Source organism: Elephas maximus, chromosome 1, assembly GCF_024166365.1.
Source record: "Elephas maximus indicus isolate mEleMax1 chromosome 1, mEleMax1 primary haplotype, whole genome shotgun sequence".
NCBI lineage: Eukaryota > Metazoa > Chordata > Mammalia > Proboscidea > Elephantidae > Elephas > Elephas maximus.
Window position 1 is genome coordinate 68,717,090 of NC_064819.1, and position 21,121 is coordinate 68,738,210.

Consider the following 21,121-nt stretch of genomic DNA (forward strand, 5'->3'; position numbering starts at 1 on the left):
GATCCAGATTTTTTTCTGGGAATAAGAAAGGAAACATGTAGAATTACAGTGAGATTTGTCTGACCAACTCTGGCAATTAAATGACATTTATTCCGTAATGATATATAGAAACATAAGGAAGAGAAAATCATTGATGATTTCATTTTTACCACAAATCAAGAAACATATATTACCCATCATTTAAAATAAGGGTCTTGGTTTTTTTTTTAAGACATATTTTAATGGCTTATAATAGCTATTAAATAAATAATCAGTACTGGGGAAAATATTTTAACCAATTTTATTTTCCTCTTCTCTCACAAGCTAAATTGTTTGTTATTTCAGACAGTAGTACCATTGTACTTGTTGGATAATTTACAGTAAACACACATCCTCTTAATCACATCACAGAAGCTTAAATAGATTTGTAAAACCATTTAAAAAATCAATACTTAGCTTTTAGGTGATGAATTAATTAATGGAGTGTGAATACTTGAAGTCTGCATTACCCAGCATGCACTACGGCTTTTCATAACATCACTGTCAATGCTAAGGGTATACAGTATAACCTGATGTTACTAGTTGGGAAAGTGCTTATAAAAATATATCAATTCCTGCTTCCCAATGAGAACATTCCGGTAAAACCTGGTTCTTGGTAAGAAACACCAATCAGTTACTTTTCAGTTATTTACAGCGATGGAAGAAAGAAGTGGTGTTGATAAATGAAACCGAGAAATACAATAATTGGGCTGTTCCAACTGGTTTTAATTGATCAGGCAGAAGCAATGATGTCATACAGTGGCATAATATTAAACTGTGAAGGGCTTTGAAGATTGAGGAACTGGATTTCTCTGTTTCTGACATAAAATTTAAAACAAATCTTCTTTTGAAAAGTAGGTCATATTTCCCTAATTTTATTTGGGTTTATTTTATCCAGTGCATCTTTCCACTTCTTTTAAAAAACTTCTTCCTGAAATACGTTGTTGCTAGGTGCCTTCGAGTCGGTTCCAGCTCGTAGTAACCCTATGTATGACAGAATGAAACATTGCTCAGGTCCTTTGCCATCCTCACAATAGTAGGTATGTTCCAGCCCATCGTTGCAGCCACTGTTGTTAGTCCATCTCCTTGAAGGTCTTCCTCTTATTGGCTGACCCTCTACTTCACCAAGCATGATGTTCTTCTCCAGAGACTGGTCCCTCCTGATAACATGTCCAAAGTAAGCAAAATGAAGTCTCTCCTTCCTCACTTCTAAGGAACATTCTGGCTGTATTTCCTCCAAAACAGATTCCTTTGTTCTTCTGGCAGTCCATGGTATATTCAGTATTCTTCAACAACACCGTATCAATTAAGATTTTCACAGAGAAGTATAATAGGATAACTAGTTCTTACCTTTAAAACCTTACATTATAGTTGGATAATATTGTAGTATTATAAAGTAAATCACTATTAACAAGAGAGGAGTAGTCTAAACATGGGAAGTTCTATATTTTAGAGAACAAAACACGTATGATTTTTGGGGCGATTTTCAAAAAAAAAAAAAAAACACCAAATTACAAATATAAAATTAAATATAAAGACTTATACTTTGAGCTACAATTTGAGCCAGACATAGGTTCCCAGTGAGAAAAACTAGCAAAATTGAACGGATTGTTGAAAAGTCCAGGAGAGCTATTGTAGCAACTAAGACTTGTGGCACCAAATATCTGGGAAGGGAAAACCACATACATGGGAGAAAATACACTTTTAGCCAAAGGACATTTGCTGATTCTGAATATAGTAATTAAGCAATTATTTTATGTAAATAATCAGTTAATCAAATAAGAAATCAAAAGGAAATAAGGAATATTTTCATCTAGGTGATAACGAAAATAAGACATAAAATTTACAGGATGTAGCTAAAGCTGAGCTAAGAAGAAAGTTTGCAATCTTGAATTTATATATTAGAAAATTTGAAAGGCTGGAAATTGATGGCTTGATCTCAAGAAATTAGAAAAATAAATAAATAGCAAAGAAAATAAAATGAAGCAAAAATATAAAACAGAAGAAATTAATGAAATATAAACAAAAGTATATTGCAAATCCACAAAGTCAAAATATGATTGTTTGAAATGAGTAATAAAATTGATAAACCTGTAGAAAGACTACTGAACAAAGAAACATGCGAGAGAATATATGTGTGTATGTGAGAGAAGAAACCTATTATCAGTATTAATAATAAAAAAGGGGGAGATCATTAAAGATCCTACAGATACTTAAAATACAATACAAAAGTATTATAATCACCCTATGCAAAAAAAAAAAGTTTAGATGAAATGGACAAATTCCTAAAAGAAAGACAATGTGTCGACACTAAAACAAGAAGAAAGAGAGCTTGAATAGTCCTATGTTTATTAAAGGTATAGAATCTATAAGCAAAATCTTCCTTCCCCCATACCTCCGGAGACATACACACACATGCATAATCTCAAAGGTCAAATGGTGTTACTAGTAAAATTTTCCACTTAAGAAATAACAACAACCTTCTACAAAATCTTTCAGAGAATAAAAAAAATAAGAGAGGCCACTTCCCAGCCTATTTTATGATGTCAGCATAACCTTCATAACAAAAGCTGAATAAAGCAAAATTAGAAAGGAAATTTTCTAGCCCCTCTCTTTCATAAAAATAGATGCAAAAATTATGTACAAAATAATACCTAAATATAGAAAATCTCTTGATAAAATTTAATAACCTTTCATGATGAAACTTTTACCAAACATATGACACCTATGCCATGATTGTGTATCTAGACACTACAAAATAACTATATAGAATTCATACAGGAATTTAGAAGATTGCTTGATATGCTAAAAACAAACAAAAAAATTACTTAACAGTAGTAAGAAGCCATACAGAATAAAATGTAAAAAAGCAATAACATTTAATATTAAAGATACCAAATGCCTACAAACGAATCTAATAAAATTTGCACAGTTTTCAACTCTTAAAATTATAAAATATTATTGAGAGAAATTATTAATATCTAGAATAATGGAAAGAACTAACATTTTCATAGACTGGAAGACTCACTATTTAAAAAATATCACTTCTCTCCAATGTATATATTTGAACCAAAGTCTGTCTAAATCCTATTTGTTACTGGATATTGACAAGTTGATTCTAAAATGGATGTGGGAACCTAAAGGGTCTAGAATACCCAAAGCACTCTAGAAGAACAAAGCTGGAGTACTTATACTATTAGATATCCAATCTTATTATATAATTAATTATATATACATGTAAAATATACTAAAGGAAATTATATTATTTACTATACGATCAAGTCTAGACAAATCGTTCAATGGAATGGATGATGAGAAAGTGCAGAAAGAGACCGATAAATATATCATTTGATACGCTTAAAAAACATTGAAATTTTAGTACAATGGGGAAAGGATTGTCTTTTTAATCATTGATGCTTGGTCATTTGGGTATCTAGAAGTCCAAATTCAGGGTGCCAGCTCCAGGGGAAGGCTTTCTCTCTCTGTCAACTCTGAAGGAAGATTCTTGTCAATTTTCCCCTGTACTAGGAGCTTCTCAGCACAGGAACCCCGGGTCCAAATGGCACTTTCTGCTCCTGGCACTGCTTTCTTGGTGGTATACTCACTTCCCTTTCTTTTATCTCTTGTAAGATAAAATGTGTTGGAGGCCACACCCCAGGGAAACTCCCTTTACACTGGATCAGGGATGTGACCTTAGTACATCCCACCCTAATCCTCTTTAACATAATCTAATCTTTTCTCGTAAACCGCAGGCAGAAATTAGGATTCACAATACATAGGAAAATCACATCAGTTGACGAAATGGTGGACCATCACACAATGCTGGGAATCATGGCCTATCCAAATTGATATACATATATTTGGACACAATTCAGTCCATGACTGAATGTGAATGTGAATGAGCAAAAAAAAATAAAGCTTTTAGACAAAAACACAGAACAGTATTTTTATGACGAGATTAGCCAAATGTTTCTTAAATATTTGAAGAAATATTAAATATAAAAATAGCTCCAGCCATAATGAAAAATGATAAATTCGAATATATTAAAATTGGGAAATTCTGTGTTTTCTTTTTTCCTTTCTTGCATCCTTTTAATTTGTGTGTATATATATGTGTGTGCTTTTTTTTATCTCTATTTTTTTTCTCCTACCTTTGTCTAACAGCTTTGTTGAGGTATACTTCATGTGCAATAAGCTACAAATATTTAAAGTGTATAATTCGATCAGTTCGACATACGTATGTACCCATGAAACTGTCACCATAATCAATATAATGAACATATGTATCCATCACCCAAAAGACCCCCTCATGCCCTTATTTATGTAAGCCCTACCTTTCACCTCTCCCTGCATCCCACTCACCCTCACCCCCATGCAACAACCACTGATGTATTTCTGAAGCTATAGATTTGCTTGTATTTTCTAGAATTTCATATAAATACAATCAAATAATTCTGTATGAACTATTCTTTTCTGACTTCTCCACTCGGCATAATGCGTTTGATATTCATCAAAGCTGTGTGTATCACTTGTTTGTTTGTATTGCTGCCTGGATATTCACCTATTGATAAACATTTGGACTGTTGCCAGTTTTGGGCTACAGAAATAAAGGTACTATGAACATTCCTATACAAGTCTTTTTTATGAGCATATGCTTTGTCTCTTCCAGAAATACAGATGGAATGGCTATATCATATGAAAGGTATACACTTAGTTTTAAGATACTGCCAAAGTGGCTTATAAAGTGCTTGTACCATTTTTCATCCATATCAGCAGGGTATGAGCATTTCAGTTCCTCTACCTCCTTGCCAACACTTGTCAAGTCTTTTTAATTTTAGCCATCTTAATAGTTACGTGGAGCCCTGGCGACACAGTGATTAAGAGCTTAGCTGTTAGCCAAAAGGTTGGCAGTTTTAATCCACCAGCCACTCCTTGGAAACCCTATGGGGCAGTTCTACTCTCTTCTATAGAGTCGCTATGAGTTGAAATCGACTCAACGGCAATGGGTTTGGTTTTGGTTTAACAGTTATGTAGTAGTATCTCATTCTGGCTTTGATTTTCTTTTCCCTAATGACTAAGGATGTTGAACAAACATCTCTTCCTGGGCTAACTTTTTATCTGTATACTTTTTTGTTAAAAGGTTCAGATCTTTTGTCCACTTCTTATTAGATTTTTTAAATTGAATTTTAACATACTTTGTATATTCTGGATATGTCCTTTATTAGATATAAAACTTACAATCTTTTTTTTTTATTCTCTTAATAGTATCTTTTGAGGGTAAAAAATCACTAATTTTGAGGAAATTCAATGTATAATTTTTTTTTCTTTATGGATTGTGCTTTTGGTGTCATGACTAAGAAATCTTTGCCTAATCCAAAATTACAAAGATTTTCTTCTATCTCTTTTTATGTGAATGTTAGTAGTTTTAAATATTACACTTAGGTCTACGATCCATTTTGAGTTAAAATTTGAACATGGTACGAGACATGGATCAAAGCATTTTTCTTCTTTTTTGTGTGTAGAGATAGCCAGGTTTTCTACCAGTAGTTGTTAAAAGGCCATCCTTTCTCCATTCTGTTCTATTGACTTACTTGTCTGTGTGGACCCAGGTACCACACCATTTTGATACCATAAACTTCAAGTGTTGCAATCAGTTAGTGTTAGTCACTCAACTTTGCTTTTCTTTTTCAAAGTAGTTTCAGCTATTCCAAACATTCTGCAATTCTACATGAACTTTAGAATCAGTTGGTGAATTTCTACCAAAAAAATTAAAATAAAATAAACCCTGGGATTTGATTGGGATTGTTTGTATCCAGTATGGGAAGAATTAATGACTTGACAATATTGAGTCTTCTACGCCATTAATATCTCTTTCCATTTACTTAGCTCTTCTTTAATTTCTCCCAGGATGTTTTGTCGTTTTCGTGAATAGAGCTTTAATATCTTTGACCAGATTCATCCTTAAATGTTTTGTATTTTTGATGTTATTGTAATTGGTATTTTTTTGTTTCAATTTCTGATTGATTCTTATGTATAGAAACAGAGTTGGGTTTTTTGTTATTGTTTCATTTTGTTTATTAATCTTTTTTCCTGCCGTATTATTAAACTCACTTATTACTTATACTAGCTTTTTTGTTGATTGCATTGAATTTCTATATAAAGGATCTTGTTGTCTGTGAATAAATACAGTTTTACTGCTCCTTTTCCTACCTAGATGTCTTGATTTATTTTCCTTGCCTGATTGTACTGGCTAATACCTCCAACACAATGAGAGCAGGTATTCTCATCTTGTTCCTGATGTTAGGGAGAAAGTATTAAGTCTTTCACCATTAGGTATGATGCTAACTATACCAACACCCATCAAGCTGATTCTGACTCATAGCAACCCTACAGGAGACAATTGAATTGCCCATAGGGTCGCCAAAGCGGTAATCTTTACAGAAGCAGATTGCTACATCTTTCTCCCCCAGAGCTACTGGTGGATTCGAATTGCTGACCTCTTGGTTAGTAGCCTAGTGCCTAACCACTGTGCCACAGGGGCTCCTTGATGCTAACTATAGGTTTTTATATTTGCCCTTTATTAGTAGAGGAATATGTTGTCTTTATTACAAATGTTGAGCAATTTCATATAGGAAATTTTTGTTTCCTGTAATTTGTATGGTTTTTGCTTCTTGTTATTGCTGTCATTGTTGTTTCAGGTAAGAGGATTAGTCTAATTACAGCTACTCCATCTCGAACAGAAGTGGTTTTGTAGTTATAGACTCTAGACCCTTTCAGATAAATAAAATTAGGAAATATATGTACCACCCTGCCAAAGAATGATAAACCTTAGATACTTTCATTCCTATTTTCGCCTGCTGAATTATATACTATATTATTACATTCTATGTAGTTAATTCAATCTTGTTTTTGTTAACCCCACAAAGTAGTTATTATTATTTTTATTATCACTATTGCTTTATGTAATCAATGGTTGTTTATATTTACCCAAATGTTTTACATTTTCTTTCTTCTCATTTCTCCTGGCATAATTTTTCATCTTTCTAAAGTGGCCTTTAGAAGGACCATTGGTGAGAATTTCGGGTAGGAAATTTTCTAAATGTCTTTACTTTGCCATCACTTTTGAAAGATAGTTTTACTAGGTATATAATTCTGGACTCTAAGTTATTTCCTCTTGGCATCTTTAAGATATTATTTTATTGCCTTCTGACTTTTCTTTCTGGTAATCTTTTTTTTTTTTTTTTCACTATGCTCTGTAGAGGTATGGATTTCGTTATAACTATTCTGCTTGGTCTTTTTGAATCTGGGGATTCCGGGTCTTTGAAAAAACAGGTATAGATGAGGAGGTTATCCTTCAGAAGACTAAGCTTTATGTAGAGGTGGAGGGTGAGTTGTGGTGCAAAGACGAGAGGGGCAAGGCTTTCTCTGCTCAGATATCCCACTTTGATTGGGTACCATGTTTTTTTGATTTTTGTTTTTTTCTCCTAACTCTGTGTCTGTCTGCCTTCATAATTCAGGAGGTGGCAGCTCTCAATGAAAGCACTAGTTTCAGAGTTTGTTTACCTCTTTTAATTCACACTTTCACATTTTTTCTGAACTTGAAGGTTTCCTTTGCTTTCCTGCCAGCTAAGCAGGCATTTAAAGATATGTTTAAATAAAATAGTTTCTGATCAATGTAAGTGTTTTTTATTGAGAAAAACTTTCAGGAAATCTAGTGTGCCTTATTATCAGAAAAGACAGTGTGGGAATGAGTTATGGATTCCATTTTTACATGTTGGTTTCCACTACTACACTGTGAACCAGGTCCAGTTAAGACCTTATTTTAGCTGTTTTTTTGTCTCTTAGATCCATCACATTGCCTCATATGGTATACACATCAACACATACTTCCATTTCTAAAGAAGTGAGGCAAGGGGACCAAGATTGGTGTGACTTTTGACAGAGAGCGAATAGCTAACACTTTAAAATTCAGAAGAGATGTAATGTACAGTGAGCAGCAAAGAAAGGTCATTGGATATAGAAACTAGAAGGTAATTTCAAAAGAACAGTTTATGTAAGGCAGTAGAAAGAAAAGGTATAGAGGGGTCAGCGGAAGAGCAGGCATTCAAAGGTGAAGTGGTTTCTCCAAGTAGTGTGAAGTTGACGGAAATGATGAGAGCTTGATGGGCAGGAAAGATTGAGGAAATAAACATTTTTAATGCGAGAGCTCTTTAATCAGTCCTGACAGTGGGAAGAGCCAATAAAGAGTGAGATATTAAAGTAGAAGGAAGAGTGAGTAGCTGATAGAACACATTCATTGAGGAGGTAGGAAAAGTATGGGGTCAAGGGTATAGTTAGAGTGATTAGCTTCAAAACAGAATAGAGAAAGAAAGAATGTGTGGAAATACAATCCAGTTAAGAGTAAGAGGTGAGAGACGATGAGGGAGATTTTCACCTAATGGAAACTTTTCTCATTTATTCGTAATATGTATTTTCCACCTACTATATAAAAAGAATTAGAGGCAGCTGGAATGTTGGTAAAAGGACAAGAAACTACATCCTGAATAACTTAAGTGGAATAGCTGTAACTGAATTCACAGCAACAGCAGCTAACTTTGCATTTCTTAGGAAAAGATAACAAAGAGAAAAGATTTTAAATTATATGGGAATAGGCCTATATGATTTAAAAGAAAATATCATCTATCCTCCCATTTATTTTCACTTGGCACTCTCCTATGAGAGGTGCAATACATTAATATTTTATTACAAGTGTAATGATTATCACACCTGCCTAGTTAACAGTGAGTTTGTTTAGAACTTTGATTTGGAACATCAAGGCCAAAGTTGTGAGTCTCTCCTGAGGCCAGAATGGAAGCATCTCCCTCCCTTCGTTTAGATAGAGACAAGAGTTAGGACTAAGTCTGGACTCCTTTTCTCTTCATTTTTAATTTTGGAGACCTGGAGACTCAATGCTAAGTTTCAATCTACATTGCAATTCCAGTGTATTGTACACTGTCTGCTATGATGATGCCAAACTGTGTCGTGCAAAATGTAAGATGAATTCCTATGTGGACTAGGCCCAGGGAACAGTTTCATAGTTAGAATTTACCACAAACTTTGTTAACATTCCAGGTATAATTTCAGCTTGAATCTTTTTTTTCCTGACACTTAAAATTTGATATAATATTCACTGTAAATACTATCCAAGCCAGGTAGGTATTCTTTGAATCATTGACAAGGAGGTACATATTTTGTAGAGGCCTGCCTTCTACCCTTAGATTTTCTCAATTGATTGCTTTAGAAAGAAAAGAAATCCACAGTCCTGAATGTTCACTAAATGAGTCTTTGAAAGGCAGTGGCCCAATACAAATATTATACTAAAAGATGAAACTAAGGAAGGGCCAAAAGAGAAGCAAAGATCACATGGAAAATGCTCTTTCCAACATGAAACACTTGGTCCAGGAAAGCCTGGGGTGTCAAACCTTGAATCTGAGAAGAGCTTGGCTCTGAAATCTTGGCCCCCAATACAAGTCTGTCTGTTACTCTGTGTGTGGTTCCATGTGACATATACTTCTCAAGTGTGGAGAAGGAAAACTAATTCCAGGCCACAATGTAGGGCTGTCTGAAGACAAAATCTTATTCATCAGTCCTCCCCGGATTGCCGTTATCTTTCTCCTCTCCAACCCCAGGGCCAGAGATCCTGCTGTTCTCTGCAGGCTCACTCTGGGGCTCTCTACAATATGTCCCACTGAACCTTTAATGATCCTGTTCCCCATTCCTTCAAAGGATCATCAACTGGTAATTAAACTGATGACTTCTGCTAGTAAATGCCCATATAAACTAACAGCTCTTACATAACACATGCATTACTAGAGGTGTCCTTCAAGGTAAAAAATGGTTCCGTGGAAAGAACTAGTTGTAACACAGAGAATGTCAGGAGCTGGGATTAACCAGTGGGAAGGATAGCACTGATTGGAACTGGCCTGGTGTCTATTCTTGATCTAGGCTTTTAGGAAGAGTTTCTGATGTTTAAGGATGTTACGCATATTAACCACCCAGTTGCCATGGAAGTGATTCGGAGTCATAGCAAGCCCATGTGTATCAGAGTAGAACTGTACTTCATGGGGTTTTTAATGGCTGATTTTTCAGAAGTAGATAGCCAGGACTTTCTTCTGAAGCACCTCTTGGTGGACATGAACTTCCAACCTTTTGGTTAGCAACTGAGAACACTGTTTGCACCACGCAGGGACTTCATTGAGCATATACTCTGCACCAAATACTGTGTTACTGTCATATGAATGATCTCTTTTAAACTTCACAACAACAAGTGACGAACTAAGTCAAAGGGTTTCATTAACTTTCCCAAAGATAACTTAAACTCATGTGTACTTAAGTTTAAATTATCTTTGGGAAAGTTAATGGGTACTGCAAATGGTTTCTGCTCCACTACTAACCTAATGGTTGGTGGTTCAAACCCACTCAGTGACACCATGAAGATAGTCCTGGCAATCTGCTTCCATAAAGATTACAGCTAAGAAAATCCTATGGAGTAGTTCTACTGTGTCACACACAGGGTAGCCAGGAGTCAGAATGGATTCGATGACAATGGGTTTGGTTTGGTACTTAAGTCAAATCATGCTAATTTCTTTCTCAAGATACGCCAGTGGTTTTTAATCACGCAGTAAATCTCAGGTCTCTACCATGCTCTACAAGGTCTTACCTTGTCTCGCCTCTTGATATGTCTGCCTTTGTCTCCTACAATTACTTCTCTCCCTGTCATAGCTACATGGCCTCATTGCTATTCTTTGAACATAGCAAGCTTGTCACAGCCAGGATCTTTCATAGCCTGGTCCTACTGCCTTAAAAGTTCATCCCCCAAATATCTGCATAGTCTAATTCCTAATTTCATTTCAGTGTCCAATCAAATGGCTCCTTCTCAAGTAGACCTTCTGTATTAAGCTATATAAAAGAGCACACTCTAACCCAAATCAGTTACCATTCCCTGACTCTGCTGTATTTTGCTTTCAGACTTTTACAACTTTATATTGTGGTATGGTATGCTATCATATTATATCATATTTTTTACTATGTTTTCCACTAAAATGTAATCTCTGTAAATGTAGGTATTTTGCATCATTGGTGCCTAGAACAGTGCCTGGAACCTAGTAGGTATTCAGTAAATACTGGTTACATGAATGAATTATATGTTTAGTTTTTTCTCCACAGCTCTATACACCATTTTGATGCAACAGTAATATTAATATTAGTGTTTTATAATTGTTGCTAATGCTTACTGAGTGCTCACTATATTTGAGGCACGAGATAAATGCCTTACAAAGTTTATTACGTTTAATTTCCACATACACACAAACTCATATGCCCCCCCCATTGTTACAGGTGAAGACATTTTACAACCAGAAAAATTAAATAATAGGTTGCAAATTTATTAAGTGGTGTACCTGGATGTATTCGACTGTGGAGCCCATGCATGCTCATAACCACTACTGACAACTAGATTGATGTTGTCTTATCAGTGATTTTGCTATATCCATCTCCTATTCGGAATCAGTGATCTAGCCCTGCCCCTTCTTGTACAGATGAGAAAAGTCAAGGCCAATATTAGTTTACAGATAAAGATGAGTGCAAGATTTAGAACTCGTATTTCCTTACACTTTTTAGCACATGCCATATCAGCCCGTCTAATAAAGAATCTGTTGAAGAATGTTAGATACCAGTCAAGTTCCCCAAATCCTTCCTCTCCTCCAGCAGTGGACTAAACTTGTGCCATCTGGACTGGAGGACATTAGACACAAGCAAAGGTAGGAGTGAGAATGTCTTTTATTCTCAAAGAGGAGGACTAAATAAACATCTGTGCACTGACCTTTAGCTCCTTTCTTTGGCTAATATCTTTGAATCCTGGTGGCACCGTCTAATTATACCTAACCCTGGTGGCATAGTGGTTAAGAGGTATGGCTGTTAACCAAAAGGTTGATGGTTCAAATCCACCAGGCGCTCCTTGGACACCGTATAGGTCCATTCTGCTGTCTCCTATAAGGTTGCTGAGAGTCAGAATTGACTCGATGGCAATGGGTTAATGGATTTGCAACCTCCAGAATTCACTTCTGCCTTCCTTCCAGGCAAGAAATTTTGTTTCTGGAAAATTGACCAGTCCAAGAAAAAGATGAACAGATAATGCTCTTTGCACATCTCCTATAAAAAATATCCCAGTCCTCATGGAAGCTACCTGCTGTAAGGACTATCACAGAATAAGCCTTGCTCACATTGAGAGACCCTCCAAATATGATTTTAGTGTCTCATAATAAAAAGAGAATAGGCAGACATCACTAACCAGGCAGATAAGGGAAATACTCCACCATGAAAGACAGAGATCAAAACAAATAACAAAAGAAATATATGCTTGAAATCAACACAGTGGTCAGAGCAGAAAAAAATTTCAAAAGAAATATTATTCATATTTTCAGAGAAAAAATAGAATATACCATATGCGTGAAATAAAGAATGCTGTATTAAAGAACCGAAAACCAAACCAGTTGCCGTTGAGTCCATTCCGACTCCTGGCATCCATGTGTGTGTCAGAGTAGAACTATGCTCCACAGGGTTTTCAAAGGCTGAGTTTTCAGAAGTAGATAGTCAGGGCTGTCTTTCAAGGTGCTTCTGGGTGGACTTGAACCACCAACCTTTTATTTAGCAGCCAAGTGCATTAACTATTTCCACCATCCAGGGACTCTATATAAAAGAAAAGTCAGATATTTAAGGAGAACTCTTATAAATTAAAACTATTATGGAGAAAAAATCAATAGAAGGTCTGAAAGACAAAGTTAAGGGTAATCAACATAGAAAATGGAACACAGACAGGCTCTTTCCTACGTGTTCCTCCCTGTGTTCAGATAATGCTGCCAGCCAAACTCTGGATTAGATTCAGCAATGAGAGATGCGATCTGGAAGGCTGGGGAGGCACGAGTTACTTGGGTAATATGTTTATTTGCTTCTGTTGCTTGGATTTGAGGGACTGAGATTTCACAGTGGCCTCTGGGTGTCTTACTGGGCATCACCTACCTCAGTGCTGGAGGGAGATGCAGTTCCCCTGACTTCCAGATTCCCTGAAACTTAATGGGGACCTTCCACTTATCCTCATTCCTCTAGTACATCCAATGGTTTTGAAACACCTAATCCTTGTATTGGAAACCCTGGTAGCATAGTGGTTAAGAGTTTGGCTGCTAACCTAAAGGTCAGCAGTTTGAATCCACCAGGCACTCCTTGGAAACCCTATGAAGCAGTTCTACTCTGTCCTACAGGGTCACTATGAGTCGGAATCGACTCAACATCAATGGGTTTGTTTGTTCTTTTAATCCCTGTATTGGAGCCCTGGTGGCTCACTGGCTAAGAGTTCCTCTTTTAACCGAAAGGCCAGCATTTTGAATCTACCAGTCACTTCTTGGAAACCCTATGGGGCAGTTCTACCCTGTCCTATGATTTGGAATCAACTTCATGGCAACGAATTTTAGAATCCCTGTATTAAATCCCTCTCTGCTTATAGGACCTAGGGTAGTTTCTTTTTTCTTGATCAAACCCTGATATATTATATACCCCAAAGAAATTCTCATGTAGCAGGTAAACACAAATGAGGACTTGTATCAGAGCTTTTTTGTTTTTAGCAGTGAATTGGAGTTAATCCCAGTGTTTATCACTAGAGGAATTAATAAGTAAAACATTGTAGATATACAGTTAACAGTGCATAGTAATATACATCAGCTGGGAACAAACTGTACATATATAAAACTTGAATAGCTCATAAAGATATTCATATTCAGTGAAAACAATTAAGAGATGAAATGATAGTGATAGCACACTTACGGAAATTAAAAAAACATACATATAAGCAAAACAACACTGTACATTTTACAAGGGACTTATACGATATACACAAGAATGTGTACATACATGAGAGAAGGTAGGAGTTTGGATCAAATGTGAATGAAGAGGGGAGTATATTGCCCCTTGTTCAGCCTGATGATGATTGATAGTGCTATCAACTGAGGAGTAAGATTACCTCAACTCTCTGTTCCTACAGACAATCTCTTCAGTCTATTTCTCACACACACACTCATACACACACTAAAATTGGGCAGTTGGGTGGCCAACTTTGAACAAATATCTACTGAGGGCCCAATCTAGGAGTGATCTGTGACAATGGCAGTGACAATGAAAAAGAAGGATTCTATGAGAACATTTTTAGCTGTAAAGTCATTGAGGACAGGGATTTCATTTTATTCATCATTATATTCCCAGTGCCTATAGATGCTCAATAATTTTTGTGTAATGGACCTGAACTAAAATCAACCTATATCCTACCATAGAGTTCATGTTCAAAGAGCAAATTTCCCTAAATTGAAATAAACAGTAAATATGCTGAGATCTCTTCTTCCCTGCTACTACACCAGTAGCGTATAGTGAGCAGTGGATAGTCAAGCTTGCAGGTGCTGTAGTTTGGACAATAAAAGTGCGAAGAACAGGGACATAAAGTTAGATTTCAGCATGTTTCCTGTCCATCAGCTTCTATACTCATTTTGTGAAGAAAGGTAAGTGGGTGGATTGGGGAACCATCAGTCAGAATCTATCTCTGAGCAACACTTGAGCTCTTAAACAGCCATATTTGGAAGGAGAGGATTCAGTCAATGGCCATTATTTTTATGTATTCTAAAGAATCTTAAAATTAAAATGATCCAGAATTTTAGGCTATTAGAGAATCCTTGTCATTATTAAAGAAAATTAAGTTGCTGAGCAGAAGGGATCTCTGTAAAACTAGTGTTCAATAGCACAATTTGCCAGTTAGAACCACAGTGAAGTCTATATATGAAAGCCTTATAGATCACAACAAAAAATTGTCCAATATGGTACTGGAAGATGAGTCCCCTAGCTAGCTAGAGGGCACTCCAAATACATAGTGGCTACAACAATGGACTGAAGTATACTAATAATCATGAAAATGGCACAGGATTGGGCAATGTTTCATTCTGTTGTACATGGGGTTGCCATGAGTTGATGCCAACTTGATGGCAACTAACAATGTATATGTGTGTGTATACACACACATATACATATATAAACCCATTGCTGTCAAATTGATTGTTGAGTCAATTCTGACTCATAGTGACCCTATAAGACAGAGTAGAACTGCCCTATAGGATTTCCAAGGAGCAACTGGTGGATTCAAACTGCTGACCTTCTGGTATGCAGCCGAGCTCTTAATCTTAACTACTGCACCACCCGGGCTCCGTATATATATAGATATATGAATATATGGAAATTCATGACCTTGGCCCAGAGAACATTAGTTCTTATAAACAGCTTTATTGCTTAATTGGTAATTAGGACCTGCTTTCCTGTGTGTGGTATTAACATAAATTGGTCGAGAGCAGTACCAGGTGCATTCAATTAAAAGAGCTTTAAACAGAGGTGTCGTGTTTTACCACTTGGTTGCATTTTTAAAGTATATTTAACAGGTTTATTCCAATGTCAGGGTTGCAATAAATGAAAGTCAAGCTGACTTAAAACAGGCATGTCTCATGCGTTAATCTCCCTGTCTCCTGATTTCCATTACCTACTTTGAAGCAACTCAGCCATCTCTCAGTAGGCCTTGCCAAAGCCTGTAGCTGAATGTAGCTGAATGTAACAGTTGCTCTTCTCTATGCTGTAGAAGAGCTGGAGTTTTTATTTCGGTTGGGATTTTATTAGTCTGAGTCAGGCTAACATCAGACCTAACAAGGCACAGGGCCAGTTATCCCCACCATGATTTCTCTAAAATGGACTAACACGCAGTGTGAATCATGCAGACGTAAACAGGGGCATTAAGTAAGCTGTGAGCCTAGCTGTGAATGTCTTGCCTTGCCTCTTGTTACTGTTCACTTACTGGCTGTTGGCATGTGTGATGAAGCCCCAGGAAGTGCCCTGAATAGCAGGCATCAGAGCTATATTAAAGCATTATGCAGTGCAATTATTTTTAGATATTTCTGAGGATATGAAAAGTTTATGAAGTAGCTTAAAGCTGAAAACTCAGGCACAGAGGGAAGCTATGATACACTTAGCTTTAGATACTGAATTTCGGTGGGAAATGAGTCAGTGCTGATCCAATTAGTTGTTGGTAATGCTTTCCTGGAATAAAATTCTTTTAAATGCAGTAATGCACTAATTGCAGTCATAATATTTCTTAGGGGACATAGATGGATGTATGCACGCATTTTTGCCTCTTCCATTAACTTCTCCAAAATTGAATGACTCCTAGGACAAGCTTTTATATGAGACTGTTAGGACTCTGATGAAATTCTTTCCTCTCAATATTTCTACTTGATCATGCACTCAATATTTCCACTTGATCAAGCTCTACAATTAAACACACTGTCTTTATAGCTCTCAAAATCACTGATGGAATAGGACATAGACAATCTTCAAGGCACAAAATAAGGTGACTCTAGAAAGAAGCTGACCAAATGAAAATATATCTTGTTCATTCAAATCCTACTTATTTCTAAAGAAAATCTCAACTCCTGCTACATCCAAAAAGTTGTCTCTGATTATTTTTGTGTAAATTAATATATTACAAGTTTTTGTCTTTATTTGAATCTGTTTTCTGTTCTCCAAATACTTCACGCATAGAACCTTATTTCCTCAGTTAACTTGCACATGCTTCAGGAGACAGGTATATGTCATTTTATAAGACATTTTATAACTTTCTGAAATCTAATCAAGGTGTTATAAATCAATGCTTTGAGACTATCCCTCTTCACAGAACAAAAAACAAATAAATTTTTTAAAAAAGATAAAAATAACTTGTTGTTTTTGTTAGGTGCTGTTGAACTGATTCCGACTCATAGTGACCCCACAGGATAGAGTATAACTGCCCCATAGGGTTTCCAAGGAGTGGCTGGTGAATTTGAACAGCTGACCTTTGGGTTAGCAGCCAAGCTCTCAACCACTATGCCACCAGGGCTCCTATACAAATAGCTTAGAAGTAATAAATGTATTGATAGTCCAGAAATGGAACCCAACATGTTAAGAGAAACTAACAATGCAGGTCTCTTGGGATCTGAGCTTGGAAACAAGGAAAAGTGGCCATATGTTCTGGATTCTCTGGGGTAGAAGGAAATAAGTCCCCTCACCTATGGTAGGGAACTAGCATTGGTTTCATGCTAGAAAATAGGAACAGTGTGGCGTTTTCTAGACTGTGGAAGGAGACTGAAAAAAAGCCCTAATTTACTAACTTTGTGGGATACAACTTTTTGTATCATAGAGATGCAAGGAAGCAGGCAAACTTGCATCCAGGCAACCTTGAACCAAGCCACCACTTGGGTACAGTAAATAAAATTATGACAAATGAAATGAAAATAAGAAAAAATATCAATCGTGATTTTTAAAATAAGTATGTTTAGAATCACCAAAAGTTAAAAAGGAATGAAGAAATCTGTGAAAACAAAAAGAAATTATAAAACCAAAATAGACATAAAAGGGGATAAAGAGATTTAAAACATGTAGAAGAGACATGGCATATAGATTGAGATAATTTAATATATTTATATAAGTGTTGCAGAACAAAAGATTTGAGAAAATGTTTGAAAGGTAGTATTTGAAAATATAATAATTTTCTAAAATTGAGGAAAGGAATAAGTTCTCAGAGTAAAAGTCTCCACCAAGTATCATAATAAATCAATCAAAGTAAATAAAAGTAAATCCACACCAATACCCATCTTAGTGAAACTATAGTAAATGAAGGATAAATAAAAGCCTTCATAGCTGGAAAAAAGAAAGACGTGATACCTAAAAAGTAATGACAATTACAGTGATAACAGACCTCTCAGCAGCAATAATGATGTTGGAAGACAATGGAATAATGCCAACACATTCTTGAAGGAATAAAATTCTAAATACAAGATTGTATACCCAGCTAATGGAAACCCTGGTGGCATAGTGGTTAAGTGCTACAGCTGCTAACCTAAAAGTCAGCGGTCCAAATCCACCAGGCACTCCTTGGAAACTCTATGGGGCAGTTCTCTGTCCTATAGGGCCGCTAGGAGTCAGAATCGACTCAACGGTAGCTGGTTTGGTTTTGGTTTTTATCTAATAGAACAAGCATATTGAAAATAAAGAATGTGCATATACTTAACAATAAACCAAAAAACCAAATCCATTGCTGTTGAGGCAATTCCAACTCATGGTGACCCTATAGGACAGAGTAGAACTGCCCCATAGGGTTTCCAAGGAGCACCTGGTGGATTTGAACTGCCGACTTTTTAGCTATCAGTCATAGCTCTTAACCACTACACCACCAGTGTTTCCAACATAACCTTAAAATACATAGAGCAAAAATAAACCTAATTTAAAAGAAATCGATAAATTCACAAATATCATGGAAAATCTTCATCTATTTCTATCAGGGGATAAAGAAATTTAAAACAGATTTAAATCTATTTCTATCAGAAATAGATTAAGCAGACAAAAAAACTGCCAAGAATATAGAAATATTGGACAGAACAGCAAGCTTGCTCATGCATATTGATAATGTATACATAAAGTATATACTTATTTTTATAAAAACAGACCACATATTAGGCCATAAGGGTGGTATTAACGCATATCAAAGAACTGATATAACACATGATATGTCCAGTGGTTAAAATATTTTATATCCATTTTATTTCTCCTGCAGCACTTTGTTTTCTACTGGCCCACCACATAGTAAAAAACCATTGCCATCAAGTCGATTCCAACTCATAGCGACAGTATAGGACAGAGTAGAAATGCCCCATATGGTTTCCAAGGACCTTTTGGTTAGTAGCCGTATCTCTTAATTAGTATACCACTAGTGGTTAAGTCCTAGGGCTGCTAACCAAAAGGTCAGCAGTTGGAATCAACCAGGTGCTCCTTGGAAACTCTATGGGGCAGCTCTACTCTATCCTACAGGGTCACTAGGAGTCAGAATTGACTTGACAGCAAGGGGTTTTCTGTTTTTTGTTTAATAGCCTAAATACTCACTATCAACTCATAGGAGTCTTATGGAGCAAATACGAAAAAAAAAAAACAAGAAAACTAAGCAAGACCAAATTAGTCTTTTACCACATAAAAAATTATATGCTTTTATCCTTTCACTTTTTTCAGTTATCATATTGAAGGTGTTGGAAGCAGCTAAAATTAATAAAAGTAACTTGATTAGCTATCTCAAAATTGTAATTACCTAAAGTGTGATGTTTTGTTCAATTTAATATTTAAGCATTTTGCATTTATCTGTTCAACAAAAACTTTTATGGATTTTGCTGCTACTGAAAGGGAAAGCCACCATCCATCTATCAGTTACACTGTGGTGGCTTGCATATTGCAATGATGCTGGAAGCTACGTCATTGGTGTTTCAAATACCAGCAGGGTCACCCATGGAAACAGGTTTCAACAGAGCTTTTAGACTAAGACTAAGAAGAAAGGCCTAGTGGTCTACTGAAAATTAACCAATGGGAGCCCGATGTATCACAACAGAACATTGTCTGATAATAGTGCTGGAAGATGAGCCCCTAGGTTGGACGCCATCCAAAATACACAATAGCAGCAACAATGGACTCAAGCACACCAATGACCGTGAAGACGGTGCAGGACCAGGCAATGTCTTGTTTTGTCGTCCATGGGGTCACCATGAGTCAGAGCTGACTCGATGGCAACTGATGATGACAACAAGAAAGGGAAAAAGCTACATCTTAAAGCTTGGTCTGTTATCATGAAGCAAGATGGCAGCTGGTAAAAGTCGCAGAATATATGCCATTTGAAAACTTAAAACAAAAATTGTCTTGCATGGTTAGAATTTACAGTTATAAATATCCTAAGAGAAAAAAGAAAGACAGGCTATTTTAAAACTAATTAGACATTTCATCTACAACATTTATATTGGAGCTATATATATACCAACATTGGTTGATGTGAGGTTAGCGTTCACGGATTATCAGTTTAATTGTTTTTCTACGTGGATACTTTTTATTCTAAGAAACAGAAGTTCACTCTTTATCTTAAGATAAAGGGTTTTTAATGTAAGTTATGCATGTAGATGGACGTCAAATGTAATTGAAAAAACCTCATCAACTAATTTGCTCTAGGGACTGATGGTTTTCTCTGTCTCATCTTGTGGTCCCGATACTGACTTACCATTAATGATATTTCTACTTTCTTAGTATCTGCTTTATTCTTCTCTCTTCACTCTTCTTCCAACCAACTTCTCTGGCTGCTCAAAGGTTTTATCAAGGCGTGGCATTTTTTTTTTTTTTCTTTTGCTATCAAGTTGATTCTAACTCCTGGTGAACCCAAGTGTGTGTCTTTTGCCATCAAGTTGATTCCAACTCCTGGTGAACCCATGTGTGTCAGAGTAGAAGGGTGTTTCATAGAGTTTTCAATGGCTGTGATCTGTTGAAAATAGATTGCCAAGACTTTCTTCTGAGGTTCCTCTGGGTGGACTTAAACCTCCAACATTTAGGTTAGCAGCCAAGCGTTTAACTGTTTGTGCCATCCAGGAACTCCATATAGTAAGTGCTCAATAAACTGTGGTTAAAAAACTAGCAACTCTACTAAAATTTGACTCATTATGAAAATATTTTCATTATGGCTAGGTTTGCACAAGCAGGGATAGAGTATGGTATTTTGTTATGTCTGTTCTTGAAGAGCAAGCACTGTTACACTATACCCTAAATGCTTTATTTCCCTATTACAGTTTTAACAGTGTCCAAAATACCGTACTTTGTCTAAGAAGCTATTTTTTCATCACAGGGAATGACCAAAGAGAAAAATGACAATATTTATTCTAAGAGTAATCATTTGGTTAGATAGAACATTTTACTAAGGCATTTAAAATGATTAACTCCATTAAAAAAAAAAAAACTCTAGCAAGGAGACATTGTGTTGCTTTCAAGGGTTTCAGGAAGCTCCATAGCTGGTTTGGAAAAGCACTGTAGAATGTCTAGTGCTCTGATTTTCTTTGACTTGGCCTTTAAGTTCATGCATTATGAGTTATTTTGCTCCTAGATCATATATATGATGCTGAATATCTCTGATTATAAATATAATCTTTTGAACTTACAC